This window comes from Notolepis coatsorum (genome assembly GCF_963971535.1).
Source record: "Notolepis coatsorum genome assembly, chromosome: 2".
NCBI lineage: Eukaryota > Metazoa > Chordata > Actinopteri > Aulopiformes > Paralepididae > Notolepis > Notolepis coatsorum.
Window position 1 is genome coordinate 25,387,431 of NC_140166.1, and position 24,498 is coordinate 25,411,928.

A 24,498-nucleotide genomic window follows, 5' to 3' on the forward strand; every position below is an offset into this window, starting at 1 on the left:
AACAGCTGGTGTTCAGGTCTGTTTGGAGCAGCTGGTGTTCAGGTCTGTAAGGAGCAGCTGGTGTTCAGGTCTGTAAGGAGCAGCTGGTGTTCAGGTCTGTAAGGAGCAGCTGGTGTTCAGGTCTGTAAGGAGCAGCTGGTGTTCAGGTCTGTAAGGATCAGCTGGTGTTCAGGTCTGTAAGGAGCAGCTGGTGTTCAGGTCTGTTAGGAGCAGCTGGTGTTCAGGTCTGTAAGGAGCAGCTGGTGTTCAGGTCTGTAAGGAGCAGCTGGTGTTCAGGTCTGTTAGGAGCAGCTGGTGTTCAGGTCTGTAAGGAGCAGCTGGTGTTCAGGTCTGTTAGGAGCAGCTGGTGTTCAGGTCTGTTAGGAGCAGCTGGTGTTCAGGTCTGTTAGGAGCAGCTGGTGTTCAGGTCTGTAAGGAGCAGCTGGTGTTCAGGTCTGTTAGGAGCAGCTGGTGTTCAGGTCTGTAAGGAACAGCTAACCCTGTGGTGTTCAGGTCTGTAAGGAACAGCTGGTGTTCAGGTCTGTTAGGAGCAGCTGGTGTTCAGGTCTGTAAGGAGCAGCTGGTGTTCAGGTCTGTAAGGAGCAGCTGGTGTTCAGGTCTGTAAGGAGCAGCTGGTGTTCAGGTCTGTAAGGAGCAGCTGGTGTTCAGGTCTGTAAGGAGCAGCTGGTGTTCAGGTCTGTTAGGAGCAGCTGGTGTTCAGGTCTGTTAGGAGCAGCTGGTGTTCAGGTCTGTTAGGAGCAGCTGGTGTTCAGGTCTGTAAGGAGCAGCTGGTGTTCAGGTCTGTTAGGAGCAGCTGGTGTTCAGGTCTGTTAGGAGCAGCTGGTGTTCAGGTCTGTAAGGAGCAGCTGGTGTTCAGGTCTGTTAGGAGCAGCTGGTGTTCAGGTCTGTAAGGAGCAGCTGGTGTTCAGGTCTGTAAGGAGCAGCTGGTGTTCAGGTCTGTAAGGAGCAGCTGGTGTTCAGGTCTGTAAGGAGCAGCTGGTGTTCAGGTCTGTAAGGAGCAGCTGGTGTTCAGGTCTGTAAGGAGCAGCTGGTGTTCAGGTCTGTAAGGAGCAGCTGGTGTTCAGGTCTTTAAGGAACAGCTGGTGTTCAGGTCTGTAAGGAACAGCTGGTGTTCAGGTCCGTAAGGAGCAGCTGGTGTTCAGGTCTGTAAGGAGCAGCTGGTGTTCAGGTCTGTAAGGAGCAGCTGGTGTTCAGGTCTGTAAGGAGCAGCTGGTGTTCAGGTCTGTAAGGAGCAGCTGGTGTTCAGGTCTGTTAGGAGCAGCTGGTGTTCAGGTCTGTAAGGAGCAGCTGGTGTTCAGGTCTGTTAGAAGCAGCTGGTGTTCAGGTCTGTTAGGAGCAGCTGGTGTTCAGGTCTGTTAGGAACAGCTGGTGTTCAGGTCTGTAAGGAGCAGCTGGTGTTCAGGTCTGTAAGGAGCAGCTGGTGTTCAGGTCTGTAAGGAACAGCTGGTGTTCAGGTCTGTAAGGAACAGCTGGTGTTCAGGTCCGTAAGGAGCAGCTGGTGTTCAGGTCTGTTAGGAACAGCTGGTGTTCAGGTCTGTAAGGAGCAGCTGGTGTTCAGGTCTGTAAGGAGCAGCTGGTGTTCAGGTCTGTAAGGAGCAGCTGGTGTTCAGGTCTGTAAGGAGCAGCTGGTGTTCAGGTCTGTAAGGAGCAGCTGGTGTTCAGGTCTGTAAGGAGCAGCTGGTGTTCAGGTCTGTAAGGAGCAGCTGGTGTTCAGGTCTGTTAGGAACAGCTGGTGTTCAGGTCTGTTAGGAGCAGCTGGTGTTCAGGTCTGTAAGGAGCAGCTGGTGTTCAGGTCTGTAAGGAGCAGCTGGTGTTCAGGTCTGTAAGGAACAGCTGGTGTTCAGGTCTGTAAGGAGCAGCTGGTGTTCAGGTCTGTTAGGAGCAGCTGGTGTTCAGGTCTGTTAGGAGCAGCTGGTGTTCAGGTCTGTTAGGAGCAGCTGGTGTTCAGGTCTGTTAGGAACAGCTGGTGTTCAGGTCTGTAAGGAGCAGCTGGTGTTCAGGTCTGTAAGGAGCAGCTGGTGTTCAGGTCTGTAAGGAGCAGCTGGTGTTCAGGTCTGTTAGGAACAGCTGGTGTTCAGGTCTGTTAGGAGCAGCTGGTGTTCAGGTCTGTTAGGAACAGCTGGTGTTCAGGTCTGTAAGGAGCAGCTGGTGTTCAGGTCTGTAAGGAGCAGCTGGTGTTCAGGTCTGTAAGGAGCAGCTGGTGTTCAGGTCTGTAAGGAGCAGCTGGTGTTCAGGTCTGTAAGGAGCAGCTGGTGTTCAGGTCTGTAAGGAGCAGCTGGTGTTCAGGTCTGTAAGGAGCAGCTGGTGTTCAGGTCTGTAAGGAGCAGCTGGTGTTCAGGTCTGTAAGGAACAGCTGGTGTTCAGGTCTGTATGGAGCAGCTGGTGTTCAGGTGTGTAAGGAGCAGCTGGTGTTCAGGTCTGTTAGGAGCAGCTGGTGTTCAGGTCTGTAAGGAGCAGCTGGTGTTCAGGTCTGTAAGGAGCAGCTGGTGTTCAGGTCTGTTAGGAGCAGCTGGTGTTCAGGTCTGTAAGGAGCAGCTGGTGTTCAGGTCTGTTAGGAGCAGCTGGTGTTCAGGTCTGTAAGGAGCAGCTGGTGTTCAGGTCTGTTAGGAACAGCTGGTGTTCAGGTCTGTAAGGAACAGCTGGTGTTCAGGTCTGTAAGGAGCAGCTGGTGTTCAGGTCTGTAAGGAGCAGCTGGTGTTCAGGTCTGTTAGGAGCAGCTGGTGTTCAGGTCTGTAAGGAACAGCTGGTGTTCAGGTCTGTAAGGAGCAGCTGGTGTTCAGGTCTGTTAGGAGCAGCTGGTGTTCAGGTCTGTAAGGAGCAGCTGGTGTTCAGGTCTGTAAGGAGCAGCTGATGTTCAGGTCTGTTAGGAACAGCTGGTGTTCAGGTCTGTAAGGAGCAGCTGGTGTTCAGGTCTGTAAGGAGCAGCTGGTGTTCAGGTCTGTAAGGAGCAGCTGGTGTTCAGGTCTGTAAGGAGCAGCTGGTGTTCAGGTCTGTTAGGAGCAGCTGGTGTTCAGGTCTGTTAGGAGCAGCTGGTGTTTAGGTCTGTAAGGAGCAGCTGGTGTTCAGGTCTGTAAGGAGCAGCTGGTGTTCAGGTCTGTAAGGAGCAGCTGGTGTTCAGGTCTTTTAGGAACAGCTGGTGTTCAGGTCTGTAAGGAGCAGCTGGTGTTCAGGGCTGTTAGGAGCAGCTGGTGTTCAGGTCTGTTAGGAGCAGCTGGTGTTCAGGTCTGTTAGGAGCAGCTGGTGTTCAGGTCTGTTAGGAGCAGCTGGTGTTCAGGTCTGTAAGGAGCAGCTGGTGTTCAGGTCTGTAAGGAGCAGCTGGTGTTCAGGTCTGTAAGGAGCAGCTGGTGTTCAGGTCTGTAAGGAGCAGCTGGTGTTCAGGTCTGTAAGGAACAGCTGGTGTTCAGGTCTGTAAGGAGCAGCTGGTGTTCAGGTCTGTAAGGAGCAGCTGGTGTTCAGGTCTGTAAGGAGCAGCTGGTGTTCAGGTCTGTAAGGAGCAGCTGGTGTTCAGGTCTGTAAGGAACAGCTGGTGTTCAGGTCTGTAAGGAACAGCTGGTGTTCAGGTCTGTTAGGAGCAGCTGGTGTTCAGGTCTGTTAGGAGCAGCTGGTGTTCAGGTCTGTTAGGAGCAGCTGGTGTTCAGGTCTGTAAGGAGCAGCTGGTGTTCAGGTCTGTAAGGAGCAGCTGGTGTCCAGGTCTGTAAGGAGCAGCTGGTGTCCAGGTCTGTAAGGAGCAGCTGGTGTTCAGGTCTGTAAGGAGCAGCTGGTGTTCAGGTCTGTAAGGAACAGCTGGTGTTCAGGTCTGTAAGGAGCAGCTGGTGTTCAGGTCTGTTAGGAGCAGCTGGTGTTCAGGTCTGTAAGGAGCAGCTGGTGTTCAGGTCTGTAAGGAGCAGCTGGTGTTCAGGTCTGTAAGGAGCAGCTGGTGTTCAGGTCTGTTAGGAGCAGCTGGTGTTCAGGTCTGTAAGGAGCAGCTGGTGTTCAGGTCTGTAAGGAGCAGCTGGTGTTCAGGTCTGTAAGGAGCAGCTGGTGTTCAGGTCTGTAAGGAGCAGCTGGTGTTCAGGTCTGTTAGGAGCAGCTGGTGTTCAGGTCTGTAAGGAGCAGCTGGTGTTCAGGTCTGTAAGGAGCAGCTGGTGTTCAGGTCTGTAAGGAGCAGCTGGTGTTCAGGTCTGTTAGGAGCAGCTGGTGTTCAGGTCTGTAAGGAGCAGCTGGTGTTCAGGTCTGTAAGGAGCAGCTGGTGTTCAGGTCTGTAAGGAGCAGCTGGTGTTCAGGTATGTAAGGAGCAGCTGGTGTTCAGGTCTGTAAGGAGCAGCTGGTGTTCAGGTCTGTAAGGAGCAGCTAACCCTGTGGTGTTCAGGTCTGTGGAACCTGTTTACAATGTTAACAAATAAGATAAATGATACAAGAAATCATCTTTTAACCGATCATTGGCCTTGACGGCGAAGAATATATAAAATAACACATTTTCATTGAGTGCATACTGTGTACCTTCTGCCTCCATCTTGTTCCATTTATATTGTTCAAGATAAACATGATTTATTAAGTCTTGATTATAATAGATTAATTCACATTTATACCACAAAAAAACAAGCACTTGTATTTATAAACCTGTTCTAGCAAGTCAAGTCAAGTCAAGAGTTTTATTTGTCACGGCATACGGATATACAATGAAATGCGGGTGGTCTTGCCCACAACGATGTGCAATTGGACATATAATAGAATCCAATACAAAAAAATGTGTGCAATAAAATTGTGCAATAACAGGTAGCAGGTAACAATAAATTTGTGCAATAACGGGTAACAGTTAACAGTAGTAGTAATAGTAGTGCAATACACTGTTACTGTTGCTGCTAATACTAATTTAAAGTGGCCTTTCCTTTTGGCAATAAGTGGGGGTGCGTGCGGCCTGAGTGTGTGCCCGCTCATGCTAAAGTGTTACAGTGGTACTCAATGTTCATTGTTCAGGACTCTGATGGCCTGGGGGAAGAAGCTGAGCCTAAGCCTCTCTGTCCTAGTAGCTGGGGTTCGCAGGCGTCTGCCTGACCTCAGCAGCTGGAACAGGCTGTTATTGGGGTGGTGAGGGTCTTTCATTATCCTGCAGGCTCTGGATTTGCACCTCTTGTTGTATATAACCTGCAGGGGAGGTAGTGCAATACCCGTGGTACGCTCGGCTGAGCGCACCACTCTCTGTAGGGCCTTCTTGTCTTGTGCCATGCTGTTTCCATACCAGGCAGTGATGTTTCCAGTCAAGATGCTCTCTACAGCTCCTGAGTAGAAGGACTGGAGTATCTTCCCCGATACTCTGAACTTCCTTAACTGTCTCAGGTGGTAGAGGCGCTGTTTCGCCTTCTTTACTACCAGTGATGGGCAGTAGCTTGCTACAAGTAGCGAAGCTACATAGCTTAACTACAATTATCAGTAGCGTGCTGGTAGCTCGCTACTTTTTAACCAGGGTAGCGGTCTCTGTAGCGGAGCTATTTATAGAACGAAGTAGTAACGTAGCGACGAGAAACGTTATACGCTACTTTCGAGAGAAACAGTCTAGACTAGAATATCTGCGAGGAGAAAAAAAACTCCCCGTAAAAAACCCACTATGATTGGTTGGTTTGTTTAGATATGAGTGACGACTCACGATTGGGTATGGTAGGCCAAAACGTTATGGGTAGGCCAATCAGAGGCAGGATAGGGCGGGACTCCAGCCGCAAAGCAGGAAGTGAAAATCAAAACACAGACGTATTGAATGAATGCAATTTAACGGATTACATGAACAAGAACCAGTCTGTGCGAAATGGCAGAGGGGTTCGATGGCATTGATGAAGATGATGATGTCAATAACAACAATGACTCTCCATGGCCCTATCTGGGACACATTTATGAGTTTGACTGAAAAAACGGCTAAAACATATGCTGCTCTCTCAACACGTCCAGCACTAACTTGAAGACACGTCATTCAGGTGAGCTGATGAAAATCAATTGTTCCCAAACAGCACACAAGTCAGTACACTTTGTCAACAGCTTTAACTAAGATAGCTGCTATCATGATGTTTCACTGTAGGCAGAAAATGAACAATATTATTGGGGTGGAGAAAAGAAAAAAAGAGGGAAAAGCAGTGGTTCTCAACCTGTGGGACAGGACCCCCAGGGGCGGTCCCCACATGATTTTGGGGCCATGGAATGTTTTGTGAGTTACATATTTAAATACATTTGGTCATTTAGCTGACACTTTCATTCAAAGCAACTTACAAATTGTGTACAACAAGTCAGTAGTGGTACATATCTAGCGGCCAAGGATAAGTAGTATTGTTTGTCAGTGTCAAGCTTGAGTGTTATACTCTGAGTACATACTGTAGTAGTATAGACATATTAGCATAGTTGGTAGTAGTATATACATGGTAGCATAATACTAGTAAAATGAAGTAAAACAATTCAGATATTGAAGAAGTGTGTAATACAAGTTCATGTTAAAAGGATGACACAAAAAGCCAGACCGAGGGCTTGTTTCAGTTTTATAATAAATAATCAAACTGAGAATTTTTTTTCCTGCCTATTTGTTTGGTGGAAACTTGGTCACGAAGTAAAAAAAAAAAAAAAAGTAGTGCCGATGTAGCTAGCTATTTTTGACATGTTCTTGTAGTGTAGCTTGCTACATTTCTCTGGGGATAGCTTCCATTGTAGTTGAGCTATATTTAATCGAGAGTAACTTGTAGTGTAGCTTGCTACATTTTCCAAGTAGCTTGCCCATCACTGTTTACTACTGTGTCTATGTGTGTTGACCATGTCAGATCCTCTGAGATGTGGACCCCCAGGTACTTAAAGCTGCTCACCCTGTCCACGGTAGCCCTGTTAATCATCAGTGGTGTGTGTGTCTCCTGCTGTCCTCTCCTATAATCCACGATCAGCTCCTTGGTTTTACCAATGTTCAGGAGCAGGCTGTTGTCCTGGCACCAGCGTTCCAGTACCTCAACCTCCTCCCGGTAGGCCTTCTCGTCGTTGTCCGAGATCAGCCCCACCACCACCGTGTCGTCTGCGAACTTCACTATGGAGTTGGAGCTGAACTTGGCCACACAGTCGTGTGTGTAGAGTGAGTACAGCAGGGGGCTTAGAACACAGCCCTGGGGGGACCCGATGCTCAGGGTGATGGTGTTGGAGGTCTGACCCCCCACCCTGACCGCCTGGGGTCTTTCACTCAGAAAGTCCAGTACCCAGGCGCTCAGGGCGGAGCTCAGACCCAGCTCGATCAGCTTGTCCACCAGTCTGGTGGGGACTATGGTGTTGAACGCTGAGCTGTAGTCAATGAACAACAGTCTCACATAGCCCCCCTTCTAACGGTCAAGGTGGGAGAGGGTGCTGTGCAGTACCTGGGAGACCGCGTCGTCAGTGGACCTGTTTGTCCTGTATGCAGAGGTAAATGGCAATCATATATGTTGTCTATATTACTTGTAATTGAGATAACATTTGTATTTCTACAGTAATTGTTATGCATTTATTGTTTTATGATCAGGAAGCACTATTTATTTTATTTTAATTATTTTAATTATTTAATTTTAATACTTGTACAATAATAAGTATCTTGTACAATATCATCCTTAACTGAGGATGAGATTGTTAATGCTGTTGCTAATGATGTAATTGATGATGTATTTGATGTTGATAATGATGTAATGTATTGAATATTGTTGTATTGTTGTAAGTGCTGGACCCCAGGAAGAATAGCTTTTGTGTGCAAAGTGCAAAAGCTAATGGGGATCCTAAATAAACATAAACATATGATCCCAGATATGGGTGACAAACACCCAGTGGCGGCTCGCCACTAGGGGCGCAAGGGCGCCGACCCACCTGCTGGCCAGCTGCTGTTAAATCAGAGAAGAAGAAAATAAAACTTTTTCGTTTTTGTGTTTTATAGCCCTATAAATAATATAAACATGTTTAAAATGAATAATATTTACTCATTTTAAGTATGTTTGTATTTCCAATGCACAATATAACGTTATTATCTAAATAAAAAAAACATCGTTTTCATGAGCAGGAAGTGACGTTTTTTTTTATTTTTTCGTATTTCTCGCCCGGGCTAGAAGCGATAGCGCTCTGAGTGCGCGTCACAGTTTGATCGCTGTCTCCGTCACAGCCAATCAGTGCATAACGCGTTGTGCGTTGAAATATGACTATTATGTTGGAATCCGAGCGCGATTTGAAGCGGTCTAGGCAGCAGCGTGAACTTCCGTGAAGAATTTCCATAGCCGCATTTTCGTGGAGACGCTCTCTGATTGGCCGACGCGATGCCAGTTTTTTTCCATAGCCGCATTTCTCGGGTTGGCTTAGAGAGAGAATGCGCCAGGAGGAGGTAGTTCTTATCACAGCAACAGCAGTTCAGTCGACTCGTCAACAACAACAGCAACTACACTGAGCTTAGGCACTCTTTCAAAGTTGGTTAAGGTTAGAGTTTGTCTTAGAGCATGGCGATAGAACGCCAGGTAGTTTGCAGGCTGTTCGAGGCGGAAATGGACAAAGACACAGCTCTTCACTCACACAGCTTGTTGGCTAACAACAAGCTATATGGATGCGGACAATGGATGGACATCAACACAGGCTGGATGGACAATGCCATGGAGTGGATATACTTTATCAACAAGCCAACAACAAGGTAGATTAGCGATCTTAACTCTAGTTTAATACATGATACGTTGTCTACTGATGCTGCATAACGTTGTAACGTTACAGCTACTGCTAGCTGTTAGCTCCGTCATCTTAGCTGGCCACTTTTATAATTACTTCATGGAAACGGAGTAACGTTAACGTTTAAATGTTATGTCGAGGTCATACAATAGCAGCAATCTTGTTGAAAATGTAACTTTACTAAAATGCTCTCTCTCTCTCTCTCTCGCTCTCGCTCTCGCTCTCTCTCTCTCTCTCTCTAATTTCGCCGCATGTGGGACATAACAACTCAGACAATGAATGGTAACTTGTTTAAAATAACGAGCTTTACAAATGTGTTTATTATTGAATGGATCTGACATCATCTGAGAGAGAGAGAGAGAGCGAGAGAGAGAGAGAGAGAGAGCGAGAGAGAGAGAGAGCTGTGCGTGTTTGTGTTGGGCTTTTTTTACCAAACATTTGCAAAATGTTTGGTATAGCGCCCCTAGTGGCGAAGTACCCAGCGGCCGCCACTGCAAACACCACACACAAGGGTTAAAGGAGAACACCTTTCTTGACAGTATACACCTTTATTTTGATTTCTGCGAGACATTGCTGTTGATTTAAGATACAATATTTCTTTATTGATCCCCTTGGGAAATGTGGGCATCATAGCAGCATGGGAGGGGGGAGGGGGCAGTCCCGGACTGGCCATCGGGAGCACCGGGAGTTTTCCCGGTGGCCTGGCCTGCACAGATAAAAAAAAAAAAATAAATAAAAAATATATATATATTTACCAGGCCATTGTTTCTAGTTGTGGCGGCGGCGCGGCGCGATAGTTAGATAACCTAGATGGGTGGGGAACAACCAGGATTTCACTGTCTGCGTCAGAGTTGGAGAACTATCTGACTCTCTCTCACGCAGATCACACACACACAATGGAGCCGTGCTGCCGCTTGTGATTGGTGGAGGCGGGACCAGGCGATACAACTGATTGACAGCGGAGGCGGCGAATGGAATGGCAGACGGCACTCAGATGCAGAATAACAGCCAGGCAATGAGCCAGGTAGTGAGGGACTCGGGAGTCGGGAGAGATACAGTAGAGCGAAAGTCAATTAACGTTGATGTCAAGATGGACAGTGGAAGAAAGAGAAAGGGTGGAGGAGAGAGGGATAAAACAAAGAAAAAGAAAGGCCCTTACAGGAGAGAGTGGTTAACTGTATTATAATAGTAAATAGAAAAATATGTTGTGCTCTTGCTTTTTTCTTTTTGAAGGTGGAGAGAGTAGCATTGCTAGTGCCACAACAGTTTTATTTGAGGTTCATAACAGTACATTGTACTAAGCAATTGTTGGCTCATTAGTTTGTGATTCACATGCACTAAAATTCACCAGAATGCAGGAAATTAAGTCTTTGTAACAAAGAAATTCCTAGTGGGGGACCCCCAGACCCCCCGCTTAAAAAGTGGCCTGACTGGGGCTATATTTCGCGCTATATCTCCCGGTATGAATTATTTCCCCAGTCCGGCCCTGGGAGGGGGTACAGTTATTGGCAGGGTAATAGTAGAAAAAAGACAAAATATAGGCAATAAAATGTTATCTGAATATAAAAATATGAGAAAAATAAACAGTGTAAACAGTTTAGATGAGGTGAGGGTCTGTGTGCCCTATCGGTTATATTATAAGTTACAATAAATATAGGCAATACAATATTTGAAACTGAAGTAAAAAAAAAAAGTAAACAGTATACACAAGAAGCAGTATACGCAAGGTACCTTAACTGGCATGATTTACATCATACGTTATAGTCTGTGCATCTTTTGGTGGTTAAGAGTCATAACAAACACAACATAACATTTAGTGGTCAGATATTCCTAATAGTTCTCAAGTTATGCAACCGTTTGTTCTCCAGCCACTGGAAGCAGTCCATGCTCATGCCACTGGCAGCAGTCCATGCCCATGCAGCTGGCAGCAGTCCATGCCCATGCAGCTGGCAGCAGTCCATGCCCATGCAGCTGGCAGCAGTCCATTCCCATGCAGCTGGCAGCAGTCCATGCCCATGAAAAACCGGCCGAGGTGGTCAGTGGATTGTTTTTGCGGTTTGAGCACAAACCCAATGCCATTCAACCGTCCATGGCAGATATCCTGAGAGCTCAGCAAATCACCTCAAAACTATCTATTCTAGATGGATACATAGCACTCTGGGTCAGAGGACAGATGTGTTTCTTTTTTTTAAATCTTTTATTTTGGGGGAACTGACCTTCTTTTAGCCACAGATGAATGTGACCAGGGCCTCATTCTCTTAGATTTCACTACTGTGATTATGTATTTATTTGTTTATTCGGCTTGCAATTAGTTCAAGTTTCAAGTTTCAAGTTGACTTTATTTGCCACGTTCAGTAGACTGCATTGGAATTATAATGTACAAAGCTTAAAAACAGAGCTTAAAAACAGAGGAGGAACATAAACAAACCTTACAGATGTTATTACAAGAATACATGTAAGCAGACACAGACTGTTACTATACATAAACATACAGTACACAATTTCAGACAGCAGCGACAACAACATATCAGCAGAGCAACAGAAGCCTTCTGTCTGGCAAATCAAGCATAAAAGAAAAAAAAGAAAAAAATAGTATAAAAATAGCGTGGGTAAAGTGCATTGATATTGGTTAAATACTAAGTACTATTTAGACTGGGCACAGCGGTGGGAGCGAAGCTGTTCCTCAGATGGCTGGAGGAGCCTTGATGGAGCGACACCGTCTGCCAGAAGGAAGCAGGACAAACAGTTTGGAGGCTGGGGTCGTTTACTAGCTTAATTGCGTGTGCGTGCACTCTGACTCTGCTGGGTGAGACAGCACCAGTCACTCTGGCTCTGCTGGGTGAGACAGCACCAGTCACTCTGGCTCTGCTGGGTGAGACAGCACCAGTCACTCTGGCTCTGCTGGGTGAGACAGCACCAGTCACTCTGGCTCGGTAGATCTCCTGGACAGAGGGTAAGACAGCACCAGTCACTCTGGCTCGGTAGATCTCCTGGACAGAGGGTAAGACAGCACCAGTCTCTCTGGCTCGGTAGATCTCCTGGACAGAGGGTAAGACAGCACCAGTCACTCTGGCTCGGTAGATCTCCTGGACAGAGGGTAAGACAGCACCAGTCTCTCTGGCTCGGTAGATCTCCTGGACAGAGGGTGAGACAGCACCAGTCTCTCTGGCTCGGTAGATCTCCTGGACAGAGGGTAAGACAGCACCAGTCTCTCTGGCTCGGTAGATCTCCTGGACAGAGGGTAAGACAGCACCAGTCACTCTGGCTCGGTAGATCTCCTGGACAGAGGGTGAGACAGCACCAGTCACTCTGGCTCGGTAGATCTCCTGGACAGAGGGTGAGACAGCACCAGTCACTCTGGCTCGGTAGATCTCCTGGACAGAGGGTGAGACAGTACCAGTCTCTCTGGCTCGGTAGATCTCCTGGACAGAGGGTAAGACAGCACCAGTCTCTCTGGCTCGGTAGATCTCCTGGACAGAGGGTAAGACAGCACCAGTCTCTCTGGCTCGGTAGATCTCCTGGACAGAGGGTAAGACAGCACCAGTCTCTCTGGCTCAGTAGATCTCCTGGACAGAGGGTAAGACAGCACCAGTCTCTCTGGCTCGGTAGATCTCCTGGACAGAGGGTAAGACAGCACCAGTAACTTTACGCACGGTGCGCTCTACCCTCTCTAATGCTTTTCGTTCCTGGACCTAGGCAACAGCTATAAAACACAAAGAAAGAGAAAATAACAGACGTTTAAAAAAAAATTTGTAGTAGTAGTAATAATAGTAGTAAAAAAAAAGGAGAGGGCAGTATTAGAGGAAACACGTGGAGTTCCAGGGAACTGAACAGGAATGGGATCTGTGCTGATATTCAATCAGGAAAAGCTATTCAACCAGGAAACAATATCCAATCAGGAAAATATATTCAATTGCATGTATGCAGGTAAAAAAAATGCAAATGCCCCCAAATGTAACCCTCCGTCATCATTCAATAACACATCTTCTGAAAGTTACCCCCCATCCTCATTCAATAACACGTCATCATTCAATAACACGTCCTCAGAAAGCCGGGTATCAGAGCGAGGGGTTATTCTTCACGCTGATTAATCCAGCTGTGCCTCTGCTCCGCCCGGATTGGCCCAACGTCAACACAAGGGGCCAATCATTCAAGCTGTGCCCCTGCGGGTCGCCCTGATTGGCCCGACATGAACACAAGCGGCCAATCACTGCGCTTCTGCAGTTCTATACAACTGCTCTTCTACTGCTTTAGCAGAGTGAACCTAACATGTAATTTGGACATTTACAGGGGCCAGTTTAGAATTGCAGCCTCCCGTAGGTGCTCTTTGAGAGCGTTTTTGAATGTGGGTAGGGATTCAAATTTGTTTACGGCTGTGGGTAGGGCGTTGGATGATTGATTGATTGATTGAAAACTTTAATTAACATATTGCAGAATGGGTACAGTACACTACAGCTCAATACACACAATTGTTAAGGGGATGCAGACCAGAGAAAGACTTTCGCCTTGTTTACACCAGGGTCCCCCATTTTCAATTCATCATGACATTTATGACATACACAATATACAGATATACAGATATAATAATCTAATCTAATCATCTAATCTAATCATGACATTTATGACATACATGACATACAGATAGACAGTACTGTTACATTTGTGACATACAAGATATGCAAATATACACTACTGTTAAACAGATCCTAACAGTAAATATATACATACGAGGTGGAGGGAACACATTAGGAGGGGGTGGGAGGGAGGTTCAGACATTTACGGGGGCCAGTTTCGAATTGCAGCCTCCCGTAGGTGCTCTTTGAGAGTGGTTTTGAAGTTATGTGTATGTACACCGATGGTTTGGAAAACATAGTATTTTGCGCTTTGGCCTCCCATCCAAACGAAAGGGACAAAAAACAGAATTCATGTCACTGAAAACAGAGCTTTTGGAAAACTCCTTCCAGGGTGGACATTTTTAAATAATACATCCTGTTTTGTCTATCTCCGTGTGGACGTGGGAGTGCTAAATATGGAGTATTTTCTCTGCAATCAGGACCATGGAGAGGTCCCTGCAGCCTGACTTCAGTTCCTCTGAGTGTTTTTGCATTGTCGTGTGGACAGAGGTGTGAACAGGAATTATTTAGAAAAAATTCGTTTTTAGAAATATCTGTGTAGGTGGCCTAAATGCTGTATTTTATAGCCGTCTCAGAGCTCTCTCTGAACACTATTTTTAAGAGGTTCTCAATGAGAAATGGGCTCAGATCCTACGGTCTCTACCTACCACAGCGCTGCCATACCTGAATTTCCCCAAGGGGATCAATAAAGGAATATCTTATCTTATCTTATCTTACCTGGAGGAAGAAGAGCTAAGCCGCGATGGCGGCTGACAGCAAAGAAGAAAGATATCGGTGAGGTTTGTCAGAGAGAGGGGTTTATTTAGCCCCTGTGACAGCCTGAAGCGCTACGCTAACATGTCGACAGGTCCCCGGCCCCGTCTGGGTCAAGTGTCACCGAAAGTCAGCCGTGCGTCCAGGTCACGTGCTCCTGGCTGCGGTGAAAGGGTCTGAGGTCTGAGGTGATGGAAGGAGAGAGGGACGGATGGATGAATGGGGATTATTCCCACCACTTTCTCACCAAACAACAAGCAGCTTTCATGCTCCACGAAGCCCTGGCTTTAAGTGACACCTTTTACCTCCGGGTAGTGATTCCTGTAGGGGCCCCAGGCATTATCTGACCTGGCCTCCTCTTATTCTCTCCATTCTCTGGCTTGGGCCCGGGGTTTGTTGGCACTAACAATGAGCGTTTACTCAGTCAATGACTCCTGGGATTAAAACAATTACAGACCCATGGTCCTAAACAGCTATGATGTAGGTCAGTGTCTGAAACATACACCGGCCGAGGGGACAGGTTCCCCCAATAAATCAAATATCCTGCACAGATGTGTAGCGGCAGTGGCAAAAAGAGAAGCCAAAACCTTCCCTTTGCATTATAGTAGAAAGCATGGCTCATTATGTTCAAAGTCAAATGGCCTTTTAATATCTGTGGTGACATTTGAAATGTATGTGAATTATCAAACTGGTTCAAAAAGGTGTTATAGCTATTAGTTTGATTGCTCCAACGGCTAATCAATACAGATGCCTATTTTAATGGTTGAAATCGTCTTAAAGACTGACTGTAATTTTGGTTGGTAATATTCTCTTCTCTGGTTGAATGGCATAACTATCTTTGGTATTTGTTTCTTTTTAAAGCCCTTATTGGTAAGCTTCCCTCCTACATCACAACACTGTTGGAACGGAATCTTGGAACCTATTCTACACGTTCAAATGACGTGGTTCTTAGGATTCCTTTAGTTTGCTCTGAACTATAGGAAACACTGCTTTTTCCTTTGATGCTTCCAACACCTGGATTGTCCTCCAACTGACTCTGAAGCTGAATTCAAATGTCTGATTTCATTTCTCTATGATTCATGTTGTAACTGTTTTTAACTGATTGCACTGCACATTTGTTGTTTTATTTTGTTCACTCAGCAGTTCTGTAAATGAGGTGGCATCATCTCAGAGCTCACCTGAGTATAAATAACGGTTTCAATCTATCAATCCGACCACTGTGTGTCGACATTAATAATAAAAAAAATAAAATCCTTTGGAGGCAGTGCGAGTTGAAAGGAAGCCTAGAGCATTGTATTGTTTAGCCGTAGGCTGTGTGTACATAGCTTCACCAGCACAGCCAGACAGTCGCTCTCTAGCTAGCTTACAGTCCCTCCCCATCATATGTATATACTCTGTCAGGATCTAGGGGTAACAGTACTGTATATTTGAATACCGCCTATGTCACAAATGTATCAGTACTAAATACCTATATGTCCCTATGCCATAAATGTCATGTATGTTGTGTATGTCATAAATGTCTATATGAATTGAAAATGGGGGACCCTGATGGAAACAAGACAAACGTCTTTCTCTGGTCTGCATCCCCTTAACAATTGTATGTATTGAGCCGTACTGTATTGTACCCATTCTGCAATCTGTTAAATAAAGTTTTCATTCATTCATTCATACAGTAGCTTCTCATCGCGTCCCAAGGGCCCCATTTTGACTCTGAGGACAGTTTGTTTAGTTAGGTTAAGAAAATATTGATATACCATCGAATATTTCCCCCTTATCTAAAGTGATAATCCCTCTCCTAAAAAGACATAGTACACCTTTAAAGTAATCCCCCCCCCCCCCCCCCCCCCCCAATAGGCATGATTACAAATATCGACAGGCCGTGAAGTCACGCCGCGGAAGAAAGATGGATGTTGGAGCTTCACCTTGTAAGTCTAGAATACGTTGGTGGTCACCCCCTCTCCTATACCCCCCCCCCCCCCCCCACCTACCCTATACCCCCCCCCATACCCCCCCCCCCCCCCCCACCTCTTCCTCCCCTATACCCCCCACCCCTTCTCTTTCCACGGCTTGCTCAGCAGACACTTCTGTAATGAGTCTCATGTTTCGCCCCAAACACACGCAAAGACTCGCCGTAATCCAATCCGTACCTGTGTGTCGGAGGCCCCTGGCGTCGGCCGCCCCGCACCCACGCTCCACAATGGAGGCGCATACCTGGGATGCCGACCCGGGCCGCCCCGCTCGCTAAGTGGATTGGTGCCGGCCTAGCAAAACACAGGGGCGTTGTAATGAATGAGAATACCCCCTTGACAGACAATTCAAGTGTGAAGTTGGCCCCGCGATGCCCAATTTACTTCTATTCCCAGGGTCTCTGTGGTGTTGATTTGACCGTGACCACCTTCATGCTACAGTCATATTACAAAGAGGAGGTGGGGCGGGGGTCCAAATCTGCTACAGGAGGAGGCCTCTGCACCTCCCACCCACCTCTCCAGATCTGGATAAGAGGGTTTTGGGTGGGGGGTGGGGGGGGGGGGGGGGGGGTGTCCAGTGGAAGCTGTCTGAGCAGGAACAGTGTTTACATTTGACTTTGAGGACAGAAGAGGTTAAGGATCAAGCCTGAGTGTTGAAAGCTCAAGGCCAGAGTGTGTCAGCAGCCCTCGACCTGGAGAAGCTGCTGCTGCTGTGTTGGAGTCCTCCTTCAGCCTCCTTCAGCCTCCACTTTCTCTCTGGATGCATTCAGACTCACACATGTGTATATATGTATGGATGGATGTATTGTGAAAAATGTATATACAGTATCTATTCTTTTTATAATATGTATTGTGAAAAATGTATATATACTGTATATATTTTCTTTATAGATGTATTGTGTTTTATTATCTATATATATATTTGTATGGATGTATTGTGAAAAAGTATATATATACAGTATATATATATGTGTAGGATGTATTGTGAAAAATGTTTATGCTACAATCTTTTAATCGTCGCTGTAAATGATTATTTTTTCAAACACAGATCTTCTGAGATAATTTTTTTTTAATAATATTTCATCTAAAGTCAAGACTGTTGCACTGAACCAGAACATCCCCCTTTTAATAGTCATGTACGTTGTTTCGATTTCAATATGCATGTGCACCCAATGAGCACAAGCAAGACACATTATGAACATCTTTAACCCGTTAAGCCTTTTCACAAGTGTATTACATATTCTTAATAAAGGGGCACTTCGTCAAAAAACAATGCTGATTTATTTTTGCACATAGGCTCATAGCCTCATACACCTCTAAAAACTGTTTTGCACACATTCATTTAGTTTGACAGTTATTGAGAGTAAACTAGTTTGAATAGGGCCACCAGTGATGTCATCAAGGACATTGAATCCTTGTGTTGTGTTAATTACAGCTCAGTGAAATGGTAGCAGTCCCTATAAGACAAGGTATTGTTCCTTTTTCATCTACATAATTTCATGGAGCTGTATGAAGTGTCCCTTTAACAGTAGAGTATTTTTCAGTAGAGACGGCAAACAATATTTATGTTAGTAGAGTAGGGGAGAGTGGGACGAAGTGAGTCGAAGGACCGCTTTTATAAAGAAGTCATATTTCATACCACTTTAAGAGTATTTAAACATGAATATCTTCTGTGAGCTCTACTGGAAATAGGGGAGAGTGGGGTTAGATGAGCAGTTTTGACATAAAATTACCTCTCTGCAAGCAAAAATGAGTAGTAAAACAAGTAGCCTACATCTACCCATATTTCAGGATGTTTACCACACAATATAATTATAGAAATGCTTCTGCATTAACAGGAGAGTATTTCTCAGTAGATATTCATGTTTAATAACTCAATATTAAATAAGTAGAATATTTCACAGAAAATATTCACGTTCTTCATTGTCTTCATTGACAACATGCAAAAAGGTGAATATTGTATCTAAAAATTATACAAGTTACTCGCTGGTTTTCTTTTGTTTCCTCTTAAGCAAAAGATGTGTTGTGCTTCTCAAGCAGCATCACAACAGACTCTGAGAAGTTGGCATAATGCAGAGGCTGAATGTGATGCCAGTCCAACGCCCCCCCCCCCCCCCCCCCCTGCAGGGCGGAGAGACAGTCTAATTCTGTTTGCCTGTCAGCCTCCGCCCGCTCTGCAATTTCCAGACTGAACGCTGACTGAACGGAGCCTGTAGACCTGTATTGCTTTGTTTTTCATTATTTGGCTGAGGCTCTAATTACTTCATTCTACAAAATATGCCAATTAGACATTTAATTACAGTTTTCACTGTATCGCTTTTAGCTGTCGCTGAATAGATGTAATACTGCTATTAGGGGGGGGGGGGGGGGACAGTTTAATATGTAGATTCAGTGATGTCTTGTTTGCAATTCATACAGTTCTGAGAGGGAAGGGGGGTGGGGGGGGGGGGGGGTGTATGGATTGTCTCTTATGTCTCTGGATTTTGACACCAGTAACTGCCACATTTTATGTTTGTTTTTCATTTAAATGTATTCCTTTAATATATCTGAACATGGAGGCATACTATAACATGAAACGTTAGCAAGTTGTGAGATTATACTTCTCAAAGCTAATTCAGTAGGCTGCTGTCACTGAACAGCACTATGTTAGAATACTGTCTGAACAGCACTATGTTAGAATACTGTCTGAACAGCACTATGTTAGAATACTGTCTGAACAGCACTATGTTAGAATACTGTCTGAACAGCACTATGTTAGAATACTGTCTGAACAGCACATGTTAGAATACTGTCTGAACAGCACTATGTTAGAATACTGTCTGAACACACTATGTTAGAATACTGTCTGAACAGCACTATGTTAGAATACTGTCTGAACAGCACTACGTTAGAATACTGTCTGAACAGCACAGCATTAGATAATGTCTGAACAGCACTATGTTAGAATACTGTCTGAACAGCACTATGTTAGAATACTGTCTGAACAGCACTACGTTAGAATACTGTCTGAACAGCACTATGTTAGAATACTGTCTGAACAGCAAAATACTTCCCAAAGGTCAGTGAATACCACGATCACAACACCAGAGGGAGCTCCACAAATCATGTTAAACCCAGATTCGGCTCAAATAAGGGACTAAACACGTTTCGCAATTATGCCACATCAATGTGGAACGCCCTACCCAAAGCTGTAAAGGAATGTGGATCACTACCCACTTTCAAAACCTCTCTCAAGAGACACCTACGGGAGACTGCAATTCAACACTGGCCCCTGTAAATATCCTAACCCACCCCCTCCAATGTACAGTCATTTACCTAGTATGGTTTTGTCAATAGTCCAATGTACAATTTTGTTTGTTTGTACAGAGTCTCCCCCCCCTCAATGTACAGTTTTGCTTGTTTATACAGTGTGCCCCCCCCCCCCCCCCCCACCTCCAATGTAAATTACCCAGTATGGTTGTCAATATCCCAGTGTACCCAACCCCCCCCACCCAACCTCCTCCAATGTACAGTTTCTACGTCAAATGTATATACTCCTTTTCTGACTCCTTCTGTATCACAAACAGTACTGTATTTGCAAATCTGGTATGTCATAAATGTATAGATGTAGCAGTACTGACTATCTGTATGTCATGTATGTCATATATGTCCTGATGAATTGAAAATGGGGGACCCTGGTGGAAACAAGACGAAAGTCTTTCTCTGGTCTGCATCCCCTTAACAATTGTGTGTATTGAGCTGTACTGTATTGTACCCATTCTGCAATCTGTTAATAAAGTTTTCAATCAATCAATCAAGCACTATGTTAGAATACTGTCTGAACAGCACAACATTAGAATACTGTCTGAACAGCACTATGTTATAATACTGTCTGAACAGCACTATGTTAGAATACGTCTGAACAGCACTATGTTAGAATACTGTCTGAACAGCACTATGTTAGAATACTGTCTGAACAGCACTATGTTAGAATACTGTCTGAACAGCACTATGTTAGAATACTGTCTGAACAGCACTATGTTAGAATACTGTCTGAACAGCACTATGTTAGAATACTGTCTGAACAGCACTATGTTAGAATACTGTCTGAACAGCACATGTTAGAATACTGTCTGAACAGCACTATGTAGAATACTGTCTGAACAGCAGTACGTTAGAATACTGTCTGAACAGCACTATGTTAGAATACTGTCTGAACAGCACTATGTTAGAATACTGTCTGAACAGCACAACATAGAATTACTGTCTGAACAGCACTATGTTAGAATACTGTCTGAACAGCACTATGTTAGAATACTGTCTGAACAGCACTATGTTAGAATACTGTCTGAACAGCAAATATATGTTAGAATACTGTCTGAACAGCACTATGTTAGAATACTGTCTGAACAGCACTATGTTAGAATACTGTCTGAACAGCACTACGTTAGAATACTGTCTGAACAGCACTATGTTAGAATACTGTCTGAACAGCACTATGTTAGAATACTGTCTGAACAGCACTATGTTAGAATACTGTCTGAACAGCACTATGTTAGAATATTCATATTTTCCTTTGTTTCATCACAATTTAAGCAAGCCTAGTAATAGACACAATATTTCTGACACTGAGAATACATTCATTGAGGTCCATAGATGTTCCTAGATACCAGAATATGCAAATAGCCCTTGTAGAAGTGGAGCAATATTCCATTAACCTAGGTATACATTTTATGCAGATTTTCACCTGGGGTGGAACATAAGGCCATTAACAGGAAATGACCACCTTATCTCACATCACTACTAGTTGGAACACTAGACCCTATATGACACGCTCAAATGTTTGGCTTACACTGGAGGTTCCCCATATACAGACTCAACTTGGTGGTGGTGTAGTGGTTAACACTGGTCGCATCACAGCAAGAAGGTCCAGGGTTCGATTCCCGCTTGGGGACCAGGTTTCCATGATGCCAGGTACCCAGGTGGGGTATCTCCCAGGCCTTTCCGTGTGGAGTTTGCATGTTCTCCCCGTGCTCGCAAGGGTTTCCCCCCTGATAAGATAAACCCAATGGAAAAACATGCACAACAACAGATCGCAAACGCTGTGGCGTCCTTGACGAAGACGGGCAGGAGCACTTGGATTGGTCCCCTGGCGCGGCCCTCGCCGACGCCTGTCTGCTCCCGGCTGCCCTTGGGGGGAAGGGCGACGGGATGGGTTAATCGCAGAGACTAATCGCATCGGCGATCCTACAAGAGACAATGCATGCGTGTGTGTTCGGGTGTGTGTGTGTCGTTTCAGGTGTTTCGCGCATTGGTTTTTGTTGTATCTTCATCTGGGATGCAGTTTCCGGTGGGACGTGTCGTGGTTGGAGGGGGACGCAGGTAGTTTGAGTGTACTTGGATTGTCTGTGCGTGGTGTCATTTCTGTTTAGTTGCCTCTGGTCCTGGGGCCTTGCCATTATGGGGGGATCGGTGGGTTCTATGTTTTTGCTTTCGGATTCTGCGGGGGGTGGCGGGTCGTGTGCTCCATGGCCTATGGCTGTGCCCGGGGGCGGGTTCTGTGGTGGGTTCTTCATGCGGAGAGTCAGTGGTCGGGACTGGCTGGGGTCCAGTGCGTGAGGCTGGTGTTCGACTCTGGGGAGGTCTGGGGGGGGGGGTTAGGTGCCTATGGCTTCGGCTGGGCCTTTCCTGGACCTTTCCTGGAGTTGGGTACTGGTCTCTTGCGTGTGCTTTGATGGATTTTGGTTGGTTTTCATCGTTGGGCTCCCTTGGTTCACTGGCGTTTTGGGGATTCCTTGCGTGGGGGGCTTGGGGGCTTCTGCTGTGTTTCGGGGGATGTCCCGGGGTAGCAGTGTCGTCTCAAACTGTCCGTGGTGCTGCATGTCTTCTCATTGACCGCTGTTGTGTCTGTCTGCTTGAGTGTTTGGAGTCGTGGCTGCAGGTCCTGGGGTGTGTGGCCTGTCATTCCTCCGTGGAGGTTGGGGGTGGGGGCGTGGAATTCGCTGGTTTCCTCGTGGTGGCCCGCGGGGGTGACATTCCCGTAGCCATGCATGGCAGTGTGAGTGGCGCCCGGGCTGTTGGCACACTTTATCAGGGGGTGGATGGGGATGGGGATGAGGTGGGGATTGGATGTGTGGGGTGTTTGGGGGACTGACTGTTCCGGGGGGGGGGGGGTTTACATGCCTTCGAGCAACATTGTACTTATTGTACTTATTTTATGCCTATTCTTATGTCTGCACGTTTACCGTTGCACTAATAATAATAAATAATAATATAATAATAATAATAATAATAATAATAATAATAATAATAATAATAATAATAATAATAATAATAATAATAATAATAATAATATAATAATATATAATATATATATAATAATATATATAATAATAAAATAATAATAATAATAATAATAATAATAATAATAATAATAATAATAATAATAATAATAATAATAATAATAATAATAATAATAATAATAAATTCAATTTGTACCGCACTTTATATTTGTGAAAATCTCAAAGTGCTACAGGAGATAAAGATAAAAAAATTAAATGAATAAAAACAATTAAAATGAATAAAACAATGAAATGGAAGATCATAAAAAATTATAATAATTATAATATAATAATAATAAAATGAATAGAAGTAAAAATAAAAGTAAAAGAATAATTCAGGCAAATGCCTTGTTAAAAAGAAATGTTTTTAGGCCCCTTTTAAAGACCTCAACGGACTGTGGTGCTCTCAGATGGTCAGGGAGAGCATTCCACAGCCGAGGAGCAGCTGAGCAGAAGGCCCGGCGGTCACCCATGGTGCAGAGGTGTGTCCTGTGTATGGGTTGGAGTGTGTTTGAGTGTCCAGAGCGGAGGGAGTGGGTGGAGGTCGGGGGAGCGATGAGCTCCTTTAGATAGGAGGGGGCGTTGCTGTGGGATGCACTGATGGGTGAGGAGGGAGACCTTGTATTCAATCTTGGAGGAGACAGGGAGCCAGTGTAGGGAATGGAGGATGGGTGTGATGTGATCATATTTCCGCATCAGGATCCTAGCAGCACAGTTCTGAATGTGTTGGAGCTCCTGGATGCTCTTGCTAGGGATCCCAATGAGCAGTGCGTTGAAGTAGTCAAGCCTTGAAAAGACAAAGGCGTCAACAAGCTTTTCCGCATCTGGCAGAGTGAGTGTGGACGGAGTCTTGCTATGTTTCTAAGGTGGAAGCAGGGGCGTAGCTGTAGATTGTGGGCCCCATGAAAGAATGTATCTGTAGGCCCCCAGTGAATGCGCGCGCGTAAGTGCGCAAGCAAAAAAAAAGTTGGCCATTTATTTATTGATGAAAACGCATAATATCGGTTTTTACCTATACATTCGGATCAGCAGTTCAGCACCTGCACTGTTGGTGGGTGAGCCTAGTAAAGGATGTCGCATTGCGTTGATCTTCTATGAATGGACCAATGCAATAGTCTACCAAAGCCCCCCCTCTCTCTCTATATATCTCACACACACACACACACACCACACACACACACACACACACACACACACACACACACACACACACACACACACACACACACACACACACACACACACACACACACACACACACACACACACACACACACACACACACACACACACACACACACACACACACACACATCAGAAACAAACATAGTATCAATGAGAGCATCAATAAATACACCTGAGTGATGTCTACTAAAAAAAAAAAAAAAAAAAAATCTGGGCCCCCCCAGTGCTGGGCCCTTGGAATCATCCTAAGCTACCCCCCCCCCCCCCCAGGGGTCCATTTTTAATGCCCAGGTTAGTTATTACAGGTGAGAGGGGGAGTTCTGGCTGGAAAAGGTGATGCTGGTTATTGGGATTGATTTGATTTGGTGTGGGGTGCCGATAAAATGGTTTCTGTTTTGGCGCTGTTTAGTTGTAGGAAATTGTGACTCATCCACGCACTACTTTTATTGTCTTTTATAACCTATTCTTATGTTAATTTTTATATATTGCTGTGGGGCATTCTGGACTGCGGTCCATGTATGAAAAGTGCTATACAGATAGTTATTAATGTGTATTATTATTATATTATACAAAATGTATGCATTGAATGTCTGTACGTCTCAACGACACTGAAAATGAGAGTGACTTCAATTGTCCTTTCGAGAAAAAATAAAGGTTTGAATTGAATATATTTGTCAGTGTGTGTCAGGTGTGTGTGTGTGTGTGTGTGTGTGTATATGTGAATATGCGATTGTGAGTGTGAGTGTGAGTGTGAGTGTGTGTATGTTTGTGCATAAATGGACTGCAATTATATAGCGCTTTTATCCAAACAATACAACTTATGCCTCACGTTTACCCATTCACTCACAACCATGCAAGGTGCCAACCTGCTCATCGGGAGCAGTTAGGGGTTAAGTGTCTTGCTCAAGGACACTACGACACGCTGCCCAGGAGGAGCCCAGAATAGAACCTTCAGAATACCAGGGCGACTGTTCT